General features: G+C 40.7%; 1 long non-coding RNA gene across 1 annotated transcript; it reads right to left on the reverse strand.

Annotated features, from left to right (window-relative positions):
- Positions 1-11,462: 11,462 nt before the first annotated feature.
- On the reverse strand, positions 11,463-18,828 carry LOC120568239. Its single transcript, XR_005640689.1, has 3 exons — positions 18,776-18,828; positions 11,762-11,821; positions 11,463-11,551 (listed from the first exon to the last, which is right to left on the reverse strand). It is a non-coding gene; the product is annotated as an uncharacterized LOC120568239 (long non-coding RNA).

Raw genomic sequence — 18,828 nt, forward strand, 5'->3', positions numbered from 1 at the left:
CTAAGTAGGACAACTTGGCTGACATTTCAAGATGAGAAACATTTGTTGAATGTTATCCAGTGTGTCACGAATCCACTTTGTGGAAAGTGACAGACAGGGGTTTTCTGGAGTCTCTCTCTCTCTTTTCCTCTCCCTCTCCTCTGCTCGCTCTTTTTGTCTCCTCTCTCTTAGTGCAGTGGTGTGACAGGCCGCTCCCAGGATGACGCGCAGCTGCAGGCAATTCCTACTCAACCACCTGTGGCTCATTAGTGCAGAGACTTAAAGTGCCCATATTATGAAAAAATCACTTTTTCTGGGATTTGGGGTGTTCTTTTGTGTCTCTGGTGCTTCCACACACATACAAACTTTGAAAAAAATCCATCCATGCTGTTTTGAGTGAGATACGGTTTCTGAATGTGTCCTGCCTTCAGTCTCCTAGTGAGCTGTTCAAAATCGGCCTCGGACTGTGACGTCACAGTCCGAGGCCGATTTGAAATGAAATGAGCTGGCTAACCACAACCGTTAGCTCATTAGCATGCTAACGCTAATGCTAACGCTAGCATGCTACGTCGTTCTCAATAGCAAAGCACTGCTACAACACACACAAGTTCACCATAATCTACAAAAGAACTACTTACATGTGTGCCCTCATTTAGAAGTCTCCCAGCTAATCCTGCCTTGTAACTGACTGAAGTTGGAGAAACAGACTCTCTTTTACTGTCTCTAGAGTTAGCTAGCTGACATGATCTACATCTGAGCTACTGAGCATGTGCGAGTGCAATCAAAGATAGTACAGAAGAAGAAGATGAAAAGAGGTCTCACTCTGTAGCTAAAACAGAAACCAGGTGAAAAGAGGATCTACAGCAGTGAGAGAGAGCTGTGCAGTACAACAACAATATAGTGTTTTTTGAAAATTAAACCATGTAAACCTATTCTGGTACAACCTTAAAATACAGTTATGAACCTGAAAATGAGCATAATATGGGCGCTTTAAACTGTGGCTGCTCTCTGTTCTGAGCCGGATAGTCAGTCTTGTTACGTAGGTGCATGTCCTACCAGTACCTGTCTCTGAGTTTTTTTTGTAGCCTGTTGGTGTTTTTTGACTGCCGACTTTAATACTTTTTCTCTTTCTCGTATCCTGTAGGAATACCACTCTGTCTGCTGTCGCTCACCTGCCCTGCCTTTGTTCCCCACCTGCTCTGTCACCTGGAGAGGATTCCCCCACCAGTCCATTTCTTCTGAGACTCTCAGATTCAGTAATAAACTGTTTAAACGTTGAGCTGTGTTTTTGTCTGCTTCTGGGTTCTGGCTACAAATTCTGACACAGTGTTGGTCATCTTACTTTAAAAAAGTTATTAGTTACAGTTACAAATTACTTCTCCCAAAAAGTAATTGAGTTAGTAACTCAGTTACCACATTGTAAAAGTAATTAGTTACTCAGCAAAGTAACTGTGATGTTATTTTTTATGTTCTAAAACGCTATTACATTCTATAACATCTTTAATGTCAAAGATGTTTATATTAACTGATTGATGAATAAAAATACTATATACAGTATTTTAGAACATGTGGTATTTATTTGAAGTCAATAGATTGAAGACTGCCATATGATATGCATAGAAATAAAAACATATACAAAATAAATATTGAAAATAAAATTCAAGTGCAAAATTAAGAAAAAAAGGAAAATCTGGCCATTAAGTAGTGCAAATCTCTGTAACTGTATATTAGGCCTACTGCACAATAAACAGAACACTATCCAACTCTTAAATAGTCAGTACAGTAACAAAATTAAATATTGAAAATAAATAATGTTCACAAACTTTGCATTCAAGTGCAAAACTAAGACACACAACTATTAACTTGGGTAATAAGAAACAAAGGAAAATCTGGCCTTTAATTAGTGCAATTATCTGTACCTGTATATTATTGCACAATAAACAGAGCACTATCCAACTCTCTATGTAGATTAACATGTTGTTCATTCTCAGTCAAAATGAACAATACATTAATCTATACTAAAATACTCCTGATCTAACGACTAAACTAGTGGTTGTAACGTAGGAGGAGAAGCTTTTCGAATCTTTTGTCTGACAGTCTGTTCCTCTTCGGAGAGAAGACAAGCTTGCCCAGGCTGAACAGTTTCTCAACAGGTGCACTTGATGGAGTAGCAGCATTGTAACGTGAAATTTTCTTGATGAGAGAAAATCCACACAGAGAGTTGAAGTTTTGTGCTGAAGATCTAATATACCGTATTTTCCGGACCATAAGTCACACTTTTTTCCTACTTTGGCTGGTCCTGCGATTTATAGTCAGGTGCGACTTATATATAAAAATATATATATAATTTGACATGTTTTTACATGTTAATTCATACTGAAAACATTACCGTCTACAGCCGCGAGAGGGCACTCTAGGCTTGTGACAAGTATATGCTGCTCCTAAAGACAACTGAGAAAGAAATGAGATAACAAACTGAAGGTAGTAAAATATGCAGCCGAAAACGGTAATCGAGCAGCAGAAAGAAAGTTTGAAATGAGGGAGAAACTTGTGAGGGAGACTGGCGAAAAGTTGACTCTTACTGCAATGAAGGAAACAAAGAAAGCTAATCGGCTAATCGCGGGCTGAAAGCTAGATGGCCAGAGCTGGAGGAACGAGTCGGGAGCATAACTGTCAAGTTTTGGATTTGAAAATAAGGGAAATTTTCCCGCCGCCCACCGCGAGCAGTCCCACCACCCCAACCAAGCTCCAGTATCCCTTACATTTTAAGACAGGTGTAAAAGAAAGCTAAAATCACCAATTGATGCAGAATGCTGAAAACATTTACAATTTATAACATTGCTTTTCTTTACATTTACATCTTATTTTCATTCCACACATTCTTTTCATTTCATACTGCTTTTCTTTTACAGTTTTGAAAATGTTTTTTACAGAAATAAGTAGCGATCAACCGATAATAGACTAGTTTTTCAAGGCCGATACCGATTATTAGTTGATAATAAAACCAATACCCAATATTTGTAACTGATATACATTTAGATTGAAAAAGAAAATCTCGAAGTTAAATTTACGATTGTGTAATATAAAATCCAACACAAAAGTGTTTTAAAACTTTCAACATAATACACAGATTCTGATACCTGAACTTGCGTATCGGTCGATACAGAGTACCGATCCGATACCAATTTGTCATATATTTTATTATGTTTTAACAACTGTATACTACTATCCGTGTATGGATGTGATATGATTTCTATCTTTGTTGTCTGTCTGCCTCAGGTTAAACTCTTTTTAAAACATGAACAAATACAAACAATGAATGCCGTAGAACTTTCTTTTATTATCCAGTTTGACAGTCAGTTATAACGGAAAAAGAACATAAATAACGTACATTTTCTTTAGGGCTTTATTACGTGGTATCGAATCGGTGTATAAACTCCAGTACTTCCCGATACCGATACCAGTGTTTTAGGCAGTATCGGAACAAAACATCAAATAAAATGCAGATACATACTGTATAATCTTCATAAACCACCTACTTCTTTCTCTTTGCAATTTTCAAAAGATCTCCATTTGTTTTAATTTCCTCCACTTTGTTGAGTAAATTATTTTTGATTAACTCCAACCTACATTTCTGAACAAAAGTTTTCAGTGTTTTCCCCCTCCTGAACTGTTGCCCTTAACTGGTTGTAAATTTTTGGGTCAACAGCATGAAGTTCTGAAATTGCAGCGTTGTCGGAAACAGTTTTCCAGTCCACTCCGATCTTCTGGTAAGCTGCTTTTTTGCTCTTCCCAAGTTTTACTGCCAGCAAAACTCGGTTGTATCGACCCATTGCTTGTTCTGGTGTCAGAACTGAAACAACAAAAATGACCAATACATATTAACTGTAGATAACACAAGTACAGTACAATTCAATTCTATATTAATGAATTGGTGCTAGCACATGCACACAACAGGTATAGTGGTGTGACGTATTCACGCGACACATACACACATTTGCAAGCTGCAGATCAGTGTGGTGGTGACTTGTGCAAAATTGCTTCCCTTTCGCTGCATTTAAAAAAAAAATTAACCGGAAGTGCAAAAGCAAAACCTATTTATATTTTAAAAATATTTATCAAAGACAAATGTTCTTCCCTATTCCTAAAATTAACATCAATTAATACAACAGCAACATACTTCCATGTTGAAATGACAAGTGCAGAGGAGAAAAGAGCAACTGTTTCAACCAAAATCATCTGTTGAATGTATTGTAGTTGTTTATACCAAGGTCTGGGTGAATACTCGATTCTGATTGGCTGCAGGGTGTCCATAAAAAAGTGATGTAGGACACCTACTAAAGGAGTTCAGGTGAAACCAAAAAGGAAATGTGGATCTGTTATTTACAAATCGTCTTCTGAACACCACAGGATGGCGCTATCACATAAGCTGCAAGAAGTAAGTTACACTGCCCCTTTGGACTGACTTTGTTTATCTCAAATCCCGTTCACTGTTAGGTCGCTTCAGGCTGCGCCGCTGCAGCCGACAGTAACGTTACACATCGCGGATCAAATTGTTCGTAAATGTCATTATATTGTTTTGGGGACAATGACATGGCTGGATAGCTAGCTTGTCTTGTTGTTCAACGTACTCTCAGGTTATCTTTACTGATTACCAACTGTACACAATGTTATAGACTTTGGATCTTGCTAGCATAGTGTTAGCTGTCTGGCTCATAGCTAAACTGAAGGGTTCTATCAGCTGAGTGGACTATAAATATCTCCTGCTGCTAAGGTTGGCAAGTCATATCTAAGGTTCTTCCTATTTCCTGGAGGAGTGATATAAGAACCTGATGGATGGGAGTGATTGTTCCAGGTTTTAGTCCAACCGTCAGGCGTAACCAGTTATTGTTTGTAAAATCTTTAGATTTTCATTGTAAAAATAATTAAAATATTTAAGGTCCCATGGCATGGTGCTCTTTTGATGCTTTTATATAGGCCTCAGTGGTCCCCTAATACTGTATCTGAAGTCTCTTTTATATAGACCTCAGTGGTCCCCTAATACTGTATCTGAAGTCTCTTTTATATAGACCTTAGTGGTCCCCTAATACTGTATCTGAAGTCTCTTTTATATAGGCGTCAGTGGTCCCCTAATACTGTATCTGAAGTATCTTTTATATAGACCTTAGTGGTCCCCTAATTACCAGACCCAGTAGGATTACTTCCCACAGTGCAACATTAATTGATAATATTTTTTCAAATGACATGGATAACAACACAGTGAGTGGACTATTAATAAATGACATCAGTGACCACTTACCAGTTTTTACAGTTTACAACAGCAACTATACATCTAAAAAGGAGAACAAACCTCTATTCAGACGGGTCAGAACAGTAGAGTCAATGGTCGCACTGAAAGATGATCTGCTCTCACAAGACTGGGAAAAAATATATCAGGAAAACGATATTGACAATGCATATGAAGAATTCCTAAGAATATTTAAATTATTATATAATAAGAATTGTCCGATAAAAAAATATTGCAAAAAACAAAAATACAATGATAGACCGTGGATTTCAAAAGGATTACAAAATGCCTGTAAAAAAAAGAATTCACTCTATAGGGAATTTATTAAACACAGAACTATAGAAGCAGAAAATAGATATAAGAAATATAAAAATAAGTTAATTAAGATTATGAGAATTTGTAAGAAAGAATACTATTGTAAATTATTAGATAATAATAAAAATAATATGAAGGGTATATGGAATATACTAAATAGTATTATAAGAAAGGGAACAAGTCAGTCTAATTATCCCCAGCATTTCACTTGTAATGAAAAGAACATTAATAACATGGAGGACGTGGTCAATAATTTTAATAAATATTTTGCAACTGTTGGACCAGATTTAGCTGAAAAAATTCCTGTTCCACAGATAACTGATAACAGATACAATGATCTTATTGAAAGAAATCAATGCTCAATGTTTCTTAAAGCTGTAGAAGAAATAGAAATAATAGATATTGTTAAAAAATGCAAAACTAAAGCATCCACTGATTGTAACGAAATAGATATCAAGATAGTAAAAAATGTAATTGAGGGGATCTCAAAACCATTAACTCATATTTTTAATTTGTCATTCCAAACTGGTAAATTTCCAACTAAAATGAAAACCGCAAAAGTCATACCTTTGTATAAAATTGGAGATAAACACCACTTCACAAATTACAGGCCGGTCTCTCTACTGCCACAATTTTCAAAAATTCTTGAAAAACTCTTCAATGACAGATTAGACAAATTCATAGACAAATTCAAATTACTTACTGATAGTCAATATGGATTTAGAAAAAACAGGTCAACATCACTAGCTTTAATTGATCTCATTGAAGAAATCACAAATTCCACAGACAAAAAGAAATATGGAGTGGGAGTATTTATTGATTTGAAAAAAGCATTTGACACAATTAATCATGACATATTAATTAATAAATTGGAACTGCTCGGGATTAGGGGGATAGTGTTGAAGTGGTTAAGCAGTTATTTAAAAGACAGGCAACAATTTGTGAAGTTGGGAGATTATAAATCTGAATGTTTGGACATTGTGTGCGGTGTCCCCCAGGGGTCAGTATTGGGACCAAAGTTATTTATCCTCTATATAAATGATATATGTAAAGTATCTGAATTATTGAAATTTGTATTATTTGCAGACGATACAAACATCTTTGGTTCTGGTCAGAATTTACAGCAACTCTTGGATATAATCACTTCAGAATTCAGAAAAATAAAACAGTGGTTTGATATGAATAAGCTATCATTAAATGTGAGTAAAACCAAATTCATGATATTTGGTAAACATAAATCAATCAATCATGTACAGTTACAAATAGAGGGTGTTAATATAGAAAGAGTATGTGAAATCAAATTTCTTGGAGTGATTATAGATGACAAGATTTGCTGGAAACCTCATTTAAAACATATCCAAGCAAAACTGTCTAGAAGTATTGCAGTTTTGGCTAAAGCAAAGCACAGTTTAGACAACAAATCACTTCACATCTTGTATTGTTCAATGGTGTTACCGTATTTAAATTACTGTGTAGAGGTTTGGGGTAACACATATCACAATTCATTGAAATCGTTAATTATACTTCAAAAAAGAGCAATAAGAATAATTCACAACACTGGATATTTGGAACACACCAATTCACTATTTTTACAGTCTAAAGCATTAAAATTACTTGACCTAGTTGAATTTCAGAAAGGTGTAATTATGTTCAAAGCGAGAAACAATTTATTGCCTGGGCACAATACGAAAGTATTTTCTGAAAGAGAGGGGGGCTATGACTTGAGGGGAAAGTCAAATTTTAAGATTCCCAGTTTTCGGCACTACAAGGAAAAGTTTCTGTCTATCTGTCAGCGGCACTAAATTGTGGAACACACTAAGTAATGAATTAAAGCAATGTCCAAACATATTCCAATTTAAAAATATGTTCAAAGAAACTATATTCCAGAGGTACAGATAACAACAGTGCAATTAATTAATAATCTGGGCTTACATTGAACAATGTGTAGTATGTGTATAATTATTGTTTATAGGTAAATATATGAATTTCCATTAATTAAATTTTTTTTTTATCTCTGACTTATTATTATAACATTATTATTATTATTATATTATATTATTAATATAACACATTTAATAGGAATGAAAGGGTATTAAGGGGTAGGAGTACATAAGTTTTACTTCTTCCTACTCCTTTTTGAATGTGTAAATAGGTCTTTAAGTACAAGAAATTATGGAGTTTTATTTTTTTAACTGCTCTTTTTTTACATTACTATTTTCTTTGGATGTTGTATTGTATTTGCATGTTCAAAATAAAAGCTATAAATAAAAAAAAATAAATAAATAATACTGCATCTGAAGTCTCTTTTATATAGACCTCAGTGGTCCCCTAATACTGTATCTGAAGTCTCTTTTATATACGCCTTAGTGGTCCCCTAATACTGTATCTGAAGTCTCTTTTATATAGGCCTTAGTGGTCCCCTAATACTGTATCTGAAGTCTCTTTTATATAGACCTCAGTGGTCCCCTAATACTGTATCTGAAGTCTCTTTTATATAGGTGGAGGGTGGGGGTGTTGACCAACTGCTACTTTTCTCGTTTGAAAGCCATGATATCTCTCTCTCATGGGTGGGCCAAATTCTCTGGGCAGGCAAAGCAGAGAAAGGGGAGGTAACCTTGCTCCTTATGACCTCATAAGGAGAAGATTCCTGATTGGTCCATCTGAGCTTTCATTTTCTCAAAGGCAGAGCAGGATACCCAGGGCTCGGTTTACACCTATCACCATTTCTAGCCACTGGGGGACCACAGGCAGGCTGGGGGAACACATATTAATGTTAAAAAGCTCATAAAGTGAAATTTTCATGCCATGGGACCTTTAAAAGCTGTGATAAAAACAATGATTAAAGGTGTTTCAAGGCTTGCCTGCACAGCTTCATGTATTTCAGCAAGTGGTGTCTGTGGGCTTCTCCGCCTCAACCCCAGTAACTTCACGAGTCTTCTCAGGTGCCTCTCACTGTTCAATCAAAAACACAAAATGGTGTTTCATAAGCATACGTGTTTCTGTGTAAAAGCACAGAAGAAATGCTTTGGTATCTAACAACACCCATACCTTATTTTATATCCATGAAGACAGATTTCCCTCTGTTTAAATCCATTGTTGAAAAGTAACTGTATCAATGCATCCACACAACTTAACTTAACTCAAACACATGAAGGCTAATCTACAAACTTCATCTGTACCAGGGCTCCAGAATAACTTTTTTTTACTAGGAGCATCGTAGACCCTAACTAAAACATTTTAGGGGCACAGGCAGAAAATGTAGGGGCGTACAACTTAAATTGACCTGCAACACAATTTTTCACATTTCAACTGTTTTACTGATAAATGCTTTGGTAATAAATACAGAAACTACAATGTGCTGTTTTATTTTAGTTCACAGTCACATTTTAATTGAATGTGGCAGCGTGTGACAAATTTCGGAGCTGACGTTTAAAAATGCAAATAAATCAGTGAATGCACTACTGCGCTGCCGAGGTCTTTCAACACAGCTCCGCCAACCGGAAGTGCACGCAAGCCAAGTGAGGGAAAGAGAGGAGGGCTAACGGTAGGCTAAGGCTAACTCCTTATCCCCAATTACTATGCAGCATTTTTTCTTTGCCATTGTACTTCTCAATGTCTTTAGCAAACTAATGGATGATCTGCGGCTGCAGATCACCACTTGTAAATGTATTATGTATGGATGGCGACATCATGATTTTCTGGAAACATGGTAACAACAGTGCTGTGCCACAGCATGTGCGGGTGATGAGTGTGACGCCGCTACGGGCAGTGGCGTTGCTTTTTCATTTATTAAAGGTGCAATGTGTAATATTGTATGTAATACTGGCAGCTAGCGGTTAAAATAGTTGCTGCACTACCAATTCAAAATACTGGAGAGTCGTTTCCCCCGCCCCCTCCTGCCCAGACTCGAAGTTCACGGGGGTTGCCAGGCTGAGACCGCAGCATTCACAACAATGTTGCTAGACGCTAGTCTCACATAGCCAGACATTACTCCACAGCACAGCAGAGCATAGATATATACGACAGCAGAGTAGCTAACGTTAGATGCTAGTCTCACATAGCCAGACATTACTTCACAGCACAGCAGAGTAGCTAACGTTAGATGCTAGTCTCACATAGCCAGACATTACTCCACAGCACAGCGGAGTAGCTAACGTTAGATGCTGGCTATATTGACAGTCATAAAAGCCCGTGCTCACGCGGAGCTCTGTAAGCAACTGACAGACACACTTTTTCGGCTTAAAATTACAGTATGAACCGCTAAAAACACAACAGCCTCACCGTCCTCTCCACACGCCAGTCAGGCACACTTCCTCGGCTTAGAATTACAATAGGAACCGCTAAAAATACCACCACCATGCCGACTGAACAGCCCGGTCTCATGGCAGTTCGTGTAAATGTGATGTTATTTTAATCTATTGATACGTGTTCACGGAGACGTTTTTGTCGGTTTTTACGTGGCGGACAACACGAATTGGCCGCCTCCCGGCCGCCTCATCCGGCACGTCCCCAGCGGGCTTATGGAGCTTCCTTTTCGGCCGCCTCCCGGCGTCCTTTCCCCGAGAAAATAACGTGACATTCGGCGTCCTTTCCCCGAGAAAATAACGTGACATTTACACATAAAAAACGAGAAAAACGTCTCCGTGAACACGTATCAATAGATTACGAATAACGTTGATATTTACACGACCTGCCGTGAGACCGGGTTGGAACTACACGTTGTAAACAGCCATGGCCCGCTTGCCTGGTCCTCCCGGTAACGTTAGCAGGATTAGCATGGCGGCGTTAGCCAGGACCAGTCGGGATCACTTTACTGGCTATGTCTCAATATTTTTTGCGAGTAACCAACTTGGGTACTCTATAGCTATATAATTCAATGTGAGTACACAAATGTTGAAATGACCTAAAATGCCCGTCCCTAGTGGCTGTGATAAATTAGCCTGAAGCTATGCTTACCTGTTCAGGAGGAAATAAGCCAATTCTGCGTCCTTTTGGGATCTAAGCTGTCTCCATCTTTCAAATACATCTCCAATATTTACCAGGGGGTTGTTACGTCTCTGGTCACGCAACTGTTAGAAACATGCTGTTTTCTTTTTTTTAGGTCGGGTAGAATCTATCTCCGTTGATCCTGTTCGTTTGTTTGCTGCTTTCATGGCTGTACTACCGTTACAGCTGTAGCGCGCTGGGTTTACATTTTTACAGGTATATCTGGCAACCCGGCCTGGCTGTCAAACTGGCCGTTGATAACAACCACAGACCAAAACATAAACAGAAATTCCGTCACGGAATGTAAATTTCAAAAAGAAAAAATACTGACATTAGCATTGTTGTCAGAAAAGATAGTATTTCAGCTTAACATGTTTCCTTAATATCTGATGAGGCATTGGTGTCATTTTTGGATTTATTACAGTACAAATATTACATATTGGACCTTTAATATAATTTGATTAATAAATTCATATTTTTGTTAAAATCCAACCTTTCGACTCCTTCTTTTGTTGTGGTCTAACCCTTAGGTAAAAAAGTGTCTGTGTGTGCTCTGTGTGTGTTCAGTGAAACAAGTTTTAAAAACTGATATGGCCCTTGATGTTAAAAAGGTTCCCCACCTGTGATTTAGGCCTTTAATTCAAAACAATACCATTTGAAACTCATTATCAACAAAACGTTTATTTTTTTGTGCTCATAATATGCTTTTCGGCTTTTCCCCTTTACTAAGATGGTCACACTCTATAGCTAAAACAGAGAGCTGAACACACAGGGTGAAAAGAGGAGCTGCACCAATGTGCAGTACAACAAAAATATGGTGTTTTCTGAAAATTAAACATAAACATACTGTGGTAAAACCTCTAAATACAATAACATCCTGAAAATGAACATAGAACAACTTTATAAATAAAAAAATAAAATAAAAAATCTAACTTAAAGTTTGTTGCTGCTCCGTCCCATCACTCATCTCTCCATCAGCAACATCTGCAGAAAAGATAAAATACATACATTGTGACTTTGCCTTTTTTATTACAATAATCTTCTTATAACCCAATCAAGAAACCATTATATTTGACACGTTCCATATTGCTGTCCCAAATGACACACTACATGTGCTAAATTGTGGGTGAATTGTAAGAGAGAGAGTCAGTTTTGTTTATAATGTGAATTCCAGGATGGTAAATTAATTTTCACCTCTCTGTACTGTCGTTTCCTCCTCCTGTTCCCTCTGCTCCTCCCCAGCCTGGGCAACGTCTGCAAGAAAGATAAAAAGTATGCCTTTTTTAATCACTATAATCTTATAATAACCCTATCAATAAAAAAATATATTTCACACACTACATGTGCCAAATTGTGGGTGAATTGCTACAGAGATAGTTGTGTTTATAATGTCAATTCCTGAACGGAAAATCTTTATTTTCACCTGTATTGCTGCTAGTAACATTTGTTGTTAAAGGGGTGATAGAATGATTATATAGGGTATTTCACACTGTTCCTTATGGTCTCCTAATGGGGTATGTAACATTGGTTGGGCTGAAAATGGCCTGGTTGATATTTTACTGGCCCTTATGCATCCCTGTGTTTTGGCCCTATTTGTAACAAGAGCTTTTCTTCCAAATATGGTATGGTCATGAATATTTAGATGAGCTGCGTGGTGATTGGTTGAGCGACTTGCCATACGCAGACATTGTGACAGAGCGCTCGATTGGTTGAGCGAATCCCCAATACACATACATTAGAGAAGCGACAGAATCTCATATTCCAGACACTGCAATGTTTCATTACCAAATTCACTTCTGAGACTTTTTAAGCGAGAAATCAACTATATAAAGCTCAAATATGGGCCGTTTTACAAAAATGTATGGCTAATTGCAAATTTGGTAAGACGTGTCGGACTTTAGGAGCTCCACACAGTCTGACGAGAAAGCCGACTGCCGCGGCTCCATACCCAGGGCAAAGTCACCCTTTGTGGATACTGCATAACGGGCCAGCTGCCGGCATAACTATATCTATAAATAATACATTTACGGTTTTTAATGTCCCAATGTCTTATAAAGCTAACCGTTGTGACGGATTTTTAAGGCATTTTTATGAACGCCGGTCGCGTCTTTGTAGGACAAGCGCGCTGCTTGCTATATGTCCCATTCATTACAATGGGGAAATACCGCAGCTAGCTAGCTACACTTTCGCCATAACTAAATTATATTTACTGTTTGAATTTCGTCACGCCACTTATACAACACATTCCCCAATGTCTTATAAAGCTAACCGTTGTCCGATTTGATTTTAAGGGCATTTTTATGAACGCTGGTACGTCTTTGTAGGACCAGCAGCTGCTTGCTATATGTCCCATTCATTACAATGGGGAAATACCGCAGCTAGCTAGCTACATTGTCGTCATAACTAAATTATATTTACAGTTTGAATTTCGTCACGCCACTTATACAACTCATTCCCCAATGTCTTATAAAGCTAACCGTTGTGTCCGATTTGATTTTAAGGCATTTTTATGAACGCTGGTACGCTCTTTGTAGGACAAGCAGCTGCTTGCTATATGTCCCATTCATTACAATGGGGAAATATCGCAGCTTGCTCACTTTCGCATAACTAAAGTATATTTACAATTTGAATTTCGTCACGGCATGAATATTACAGGTTCCTCAAGGTCTTACAAAGCTTAGCTAACACTTGTCCGATTTTGGATTTCAATTGAATGTATTTTTGTGAATGTCAGAGTTAGGAGGAGGCTAGCTAGCTCTCATTGATGGACTCCATCTCACCGCGGCTCTATCAATGAGACTCACGGACAAGAGGCGTTTATTTCCCCGATTGTTTGTTTAAATAACTCAACACACATACCCATTATAAGATTAACTGGAACCTGCGGGCTGCGGTAAAAGATTGCGTGGCGTACAAGCCTCGCTGACACTTGCGGTCAGGGCGGAGATGGCGCAACCCAGGCAGCACCAACACCGGCACTAAACTCTCGCACACAGTCGGAGAAAATTTGCAATTATCCATCCATTTTCGGGAAAGCGGCCCATATTCGAGCTTTATATGGTTGATTTCTCGCATAAAAAAGTTTCAGAAGTGAATTTTGTAATGGAATAGCAGAGATCTGCGTGACCTAGCTAGATTCAGAAAACTACCTGATCTCAGGTCAGTTGTGTAGCCTATGTAAATGTTGGGGCGTGACTGTTCTCTTAAGGTTCTGGATTTTGAGATGCTTGCGCAAGCAACTCAGCTTTGTTGGGATTTGCCCGTTTTCAGAGGCAGTTTCAAAATATGAGATTTTCATAGTAATAATAATAATAATAATAAATTGAATTTATATAGCGCTTTTCATGGACTCAAAGTCGCTTTACAGGGCAGGGTAGATTATAAAAACATAACAAAACAAAACGAGCAAACAAAACAAGTAGAACAGACAAACAAAATACAAAAAAAAAAAAAAAGGGGGGCGGGGGGGACTATGGGTAGGCTGAGGTGAAGAGATGGGTCTTGAGGCGGGACTGGAAGATGGTGAGGGACTCAGAGGTGCGGATCTCTTGGGGGAGGGAGTTCCAGAGCCTGGGAGCTGCTCTGGAGAAGGCTCTGTCCCCAAAACAGCGCAGGTTGGACTTTTGGATGGAGAGGAGACCGGCTGAGGTGGATCTGAGGGACCGTGAGGGTTGGTAAGGGGAGAGGAGGTCAGTGAGGTATGAGGGGGCCAGATGGTGGAGGGCTTTATAGGTGAGGACCAGGATTTTGTAGGTGATCCGGTGGGAAATGGGAAGCCAGTGGAGTTGTTTTAGGACTGGAGTGATGTGGTGCCAGGATTTGGAGCAGGTAATGAGGCGGGCGGCTGAGTTCTGGACCAGTTGGAGTCGGTTGATGTTGGTAGAGCTGATGCCGAGGAGAAGTGAGTTGCAGTAGTCCAGTCGGGAGGAGATGAAGGCGTGAATGAGTCTTTCAGCAGCGGGGGTGTGAGAGAGGGTCTGATTTTGGCGATGTTGCGGAGGTGAAAGAAGGAGGTTTTAATGACTTGACGGATGTGAGGTCCAAGGGAGAGGGTGGAATCAAAGATAACGCCAAGGTTGCGGGCCTGGGGAGATGGGGAGACAATGGTGCCGTCGATGGTGAGAGTGGGGTTATTGGTTTTGCTGAGTGTGGATTTGGAGCCGATCAGAAGGAATTCTGTTTTGTCGCTGTTGAGTTTGAGGAAGTTGTGTTGCATCCAGGTTTTAATAGCTGACAGACAGGAGTTGATGTGGGAGAGGGGAGGATTGTGGGGGATTTGGTGCTGAGGTAGATCTGGGTGTCGTCAGCATAGCAGTGGAAGTCCAGGTTGAAGTGGCGGAGTATCTGACCAAGAGGGAGGATGTAGATGATGAAGAGGAGGGGGCCAAGCACGGAGCCTTGGGGAACACCTTGAGTGACTGTGGCTGTGGCAGAGGTGTGGTTGTGGAAGAGAGATGAAATGGGATCTGTTGGAAAGGTAGGAGTGGAGCCAGCTGAGTGCAGGAACGTCGATACCGAGGTCTTTGAGTCTGGTGAGCAGGATGTTATGGCTCACAGTATCGGAGGGCTGCACTCAGGTCGAGGAGGATGAGGATGTTGAGGGAACCGGTGTCAGCAAAGGTGAGGAGGTCGTTGAGGACTTTGAGGAGAGCGGTTTCTGTGCTGTGTAGGGGCGAAAACCAGATTGGAGAGGTTCGAATAGGTTATTGGCAAGAAGATGGGTTTGTAGTTGTGGGAGGCGCATCTGCGTTCCAGGGTTTTAGACAGAAAGGGGAGGTTGGATATTGGGCGGTAGTTGTTGAGAGAGGAGGGATCCAGACCAGGTTTTTAAGGATTGGGGTGACAGCGGCAGTTTTGAAAGCAGAGGGGACAGTTCCAAGGGACAGTGAGGAGTTGAAGAGGTTAGTGATGTAGGGGCATAGGACCGGGAGGCAGGACTTCAGAAGTGGAGTAGGGAGGGGGTCAAGGGAGCAGGTAGTGGGTTTGGAAGAGCTGATGAGTTTGGAGATTTCAGGAGGAGTGACTGGGTTAAACTGGGAGAGGAGGAAGTGTGGAGGAGAGGGTCGGGAGGTCTGGAGGGATGAGAGAGGGAGGGTCCAAGGTAGGTGCTGGAGTAGATCCTGGAAGGTCAGATACAGGGGATAGGGATTTGTAAATGAGATTGATTTTTGTCAGTGAAAAAGTGGAGGAATGAGTTGCAGAGATCCGGAGTAGAGGTAAGGAGGCTGTTGGTCCGAGGCTTGATGAGGTTGTTCAATGTGGAGAAGAGGGTTCTGGGGTTTTGGCAGGGGTCGGTGAGGATGGTGGAGAGGTAGGCAGATTTGGCAGCAATGAGGGCATCTTTGTAGGCGGATGGGATTTATAGGCTTCATGATGGACTGTGAGGGATGATTTCTTTGTCAGACGTTCAAGTTGGCGGCCAGTTTGTTTCATTTTCCGGAGTGCAGGTGTGTACCAGGGTGAAGAGGTGTTAAAAGTGACGGTTTTGTTTTTAGGGGGCCAGGGTGTTGAGGGAGGTAGACAAGGTGGAGTTGAGGTGGTCTGTGAGGTCATCAGGTGAGGTGAGGGTTGAGTCCAGGTGGAGAGTGGTGGAGAGCAGGTCAGAGAGATGGTGGGGATTGATAGATTTGAGGCGCGGAAGGTGATTTCTCTGAGGAGGCGGGGGCGGGGTTGGAGAAGGGATGGTGAACCGTATCAGTTTGTGATCAGAGAGGGGAAAGAGGCATGGATGGAGGTTGCGAGCACTGGTTGGTTGGTGGAGCAGACCAGGTCGAGGATGTGACCTTTTCATGGGTGGGGGAATGTGACATGTTGGGTGAGAGAGAAGTTATCCAGTAAAATTTTGAATTCTGATGAGAGCTTGCATGTGGGGGAGTCCATGTGGATGTTTAAGTCACCGAGTAGCAGCAGACGTGGAGAGAGAGATGAGGCTAGTGTGAGGAGTTCAGTAAAATCAGAGAGGAAGGAGGGATTTGGTTTAGGTGGCCGGTAAATGAGGATGACTGTCATGGAGGAAAGAGTTTTGAAGGCGAGATATTCAAACGATGATACTGAGGGGAGGGTGAGTTCTGTGATCCGGAAGTTCTGATTGAAAATGATGGCGAGGCCACCTCCACGGTGGGAGGGGCGGGGTTTGCAGATGTAGTTGTAGCCAGGGGGGGATGCTTGGTTGAGGGAGAAGAAGTCGTTGGGTTGTTGCCAGGTTTCGGTGAGCAGAAGGAAGTCAAGAGTGTTGTCGAGGATTAGTTCATGGAGGGCAGGGGCTTTATTGTTGAGCGATCGGGTGTTGAGGAGGGCAAAGTTGGCATGGTGAGAGGGTGGTGGGATGGGGGCAGGCTGGAGAGATCTGAGGTTGTCCCGGTTAGCAGTGCGTGTGGTCGTTGGGGTGTGTGGGGGTATTTCGTAGTTGAGGGGGACAGTGAGCCGATTAGCAAATGATTGGAGAGTATGATTGAGTGTATGTGAAGTGGGGAAAGCACTGTAAGCCCGGTCCGGGTTTTCTGTGTAGCCTGATGATGCATTCAGCCCTATGTGAACCAGTGGGTGAAGCATTCAGATGACGTGGGACAGGTGCAACAGAGCGTGCAGGTGACCAGATGGATGGAATGGATTGTCCATGGTGGAAGAAAACAAACTTGCGGCGAGAGCTTCTGTGGATGTAACGGCGTCGACGTAGAAGTCCGAGCTGTTTGATGACTGGGATGCAGGATGGAATGGAGTAGTTGACGAATTGGACCAGTTGCAGAGTTGAATATTTGATCATGATGCCGAGCGGAGGGACGGAGAGCTCCGTGATAGTGGTTAGCCGTGGGCTAGGAGCACAGAGGTGGAGGTGGAGATGGATGAATGAGGTGATTGCCAAAATGATCCACAGCATGACCGAAGGAGAGGAATGTCTAGTCTTGGTCGCGGCTCGCTGATCGGGTGGAGGTTGCCTATGAGGAGGAGGTCAGCAATCGGGTTAGCCGCCGAAGCAGCTAGGATTTGCCGCCACGCGTTTGGTGAACGGGGGCAGCTAGCTAGCGGCTAACCGACGAGGCAAGAGTCCGGTCAAGGAGCCCCAGGCGGCTTCGGGAACCAGCAGAGAGACTGTCCAGAGGTACAGAGGCTGTCCAGAGGTAGGGGGTACAGCGAACACAAACACAAGAGAATAGCAGACGAATAGCAGATGAATAGCAGACGGAGAAGCGGCGAATAACCAGCGCCAGCGTCCTCTCACGTCGGTGTCAACTACGTACTAAAAGTAAAAGTAAAGGGGTGTCAGTGGGATTTTGAGCTTCTATGTATGTCCTATTTACCCACCAAACTGTCGTTATTCAACTATGACAGGGTAAAATCGGTTTTGCATTCTATCACCCCTTTAAGCTGGTTTTGATGCAAAAATTAAGGACTGCTTTAATTTAATAGCCTATCCTTTTAAAATAGTAACAACCAAGTAACATGAACTATCAATTGAGAATATGCTGCACTATGCATATTTATTCATGTATTACAGACCACAATTTGCATATACTGTATTTTGACTCTTTACTATGTCAGCAGTGATAGAGATTGTCTATTCATTCTTGTTGTGTTATTACTTTATCACTTTCACATATCCTTTGACTTACTTACACTTCACTTTGTGCCGACCTTGTAATGCCGACTTAATCCGCATTTTATGTAGCCTTTTGTAGTCTGTATTGTATTCAATTCAATTCAATTTTATTTATAGTATCAAATCATAACATAAGTTATCTCGAGACACTTTACAGATAGAGTAGGTCTAGACCACACTCTATAATTTACAAAGCCCCAACAATTCCAACAATTCCAGTAATTCCCTCAAGAGCAAGCAGTGCGACATGTGAAACTGTATGTTGTCTTCCACGCTTATGTTTTTCTAGGTTGCTTTTGCAAATGACAACCTGATCTCAATGGTCTACCTGGTTAAATAAATGTTAAATAAAAAAAATTATAATACTTTATGTATAATTTTCTTATGTCTACTTTATGTGTATTTTTCTTATTTTGATGTGCTATATTTGTTTTGAGTTGCTGTAACAAGGGAATTTGCTCAGTGTGGGATTAATAAAATCTATCTTATCTTATGGTTATTGGTCTGGCCACCCAGTTACCTGACTCTAGTCAAAACTTTTTTAGTAGTATTACACAGTCATACCATCACAGTCATAGCTGTGACATTATGCGGCATAACTAAACCCTTACCGTCGTTTCTAAAAGCTGCCGTCAACAGCTCAAGCCGGAGCTTGAGCTGTTCC

This window comes from Perca fluviatilis, chromosome 11 (genome assembly GCF_010015445.1).
Source record: "Perca fluviatilis chromosome 11, GENO_Pfluv_1.0, whole genome shotgun sequence".
Taxonomy (NCBI): Eukaryota; Metazoa; Chordata; class Actinopteri; order Perciformes; family Percidae; genus Perca; species Perca fluviatilis.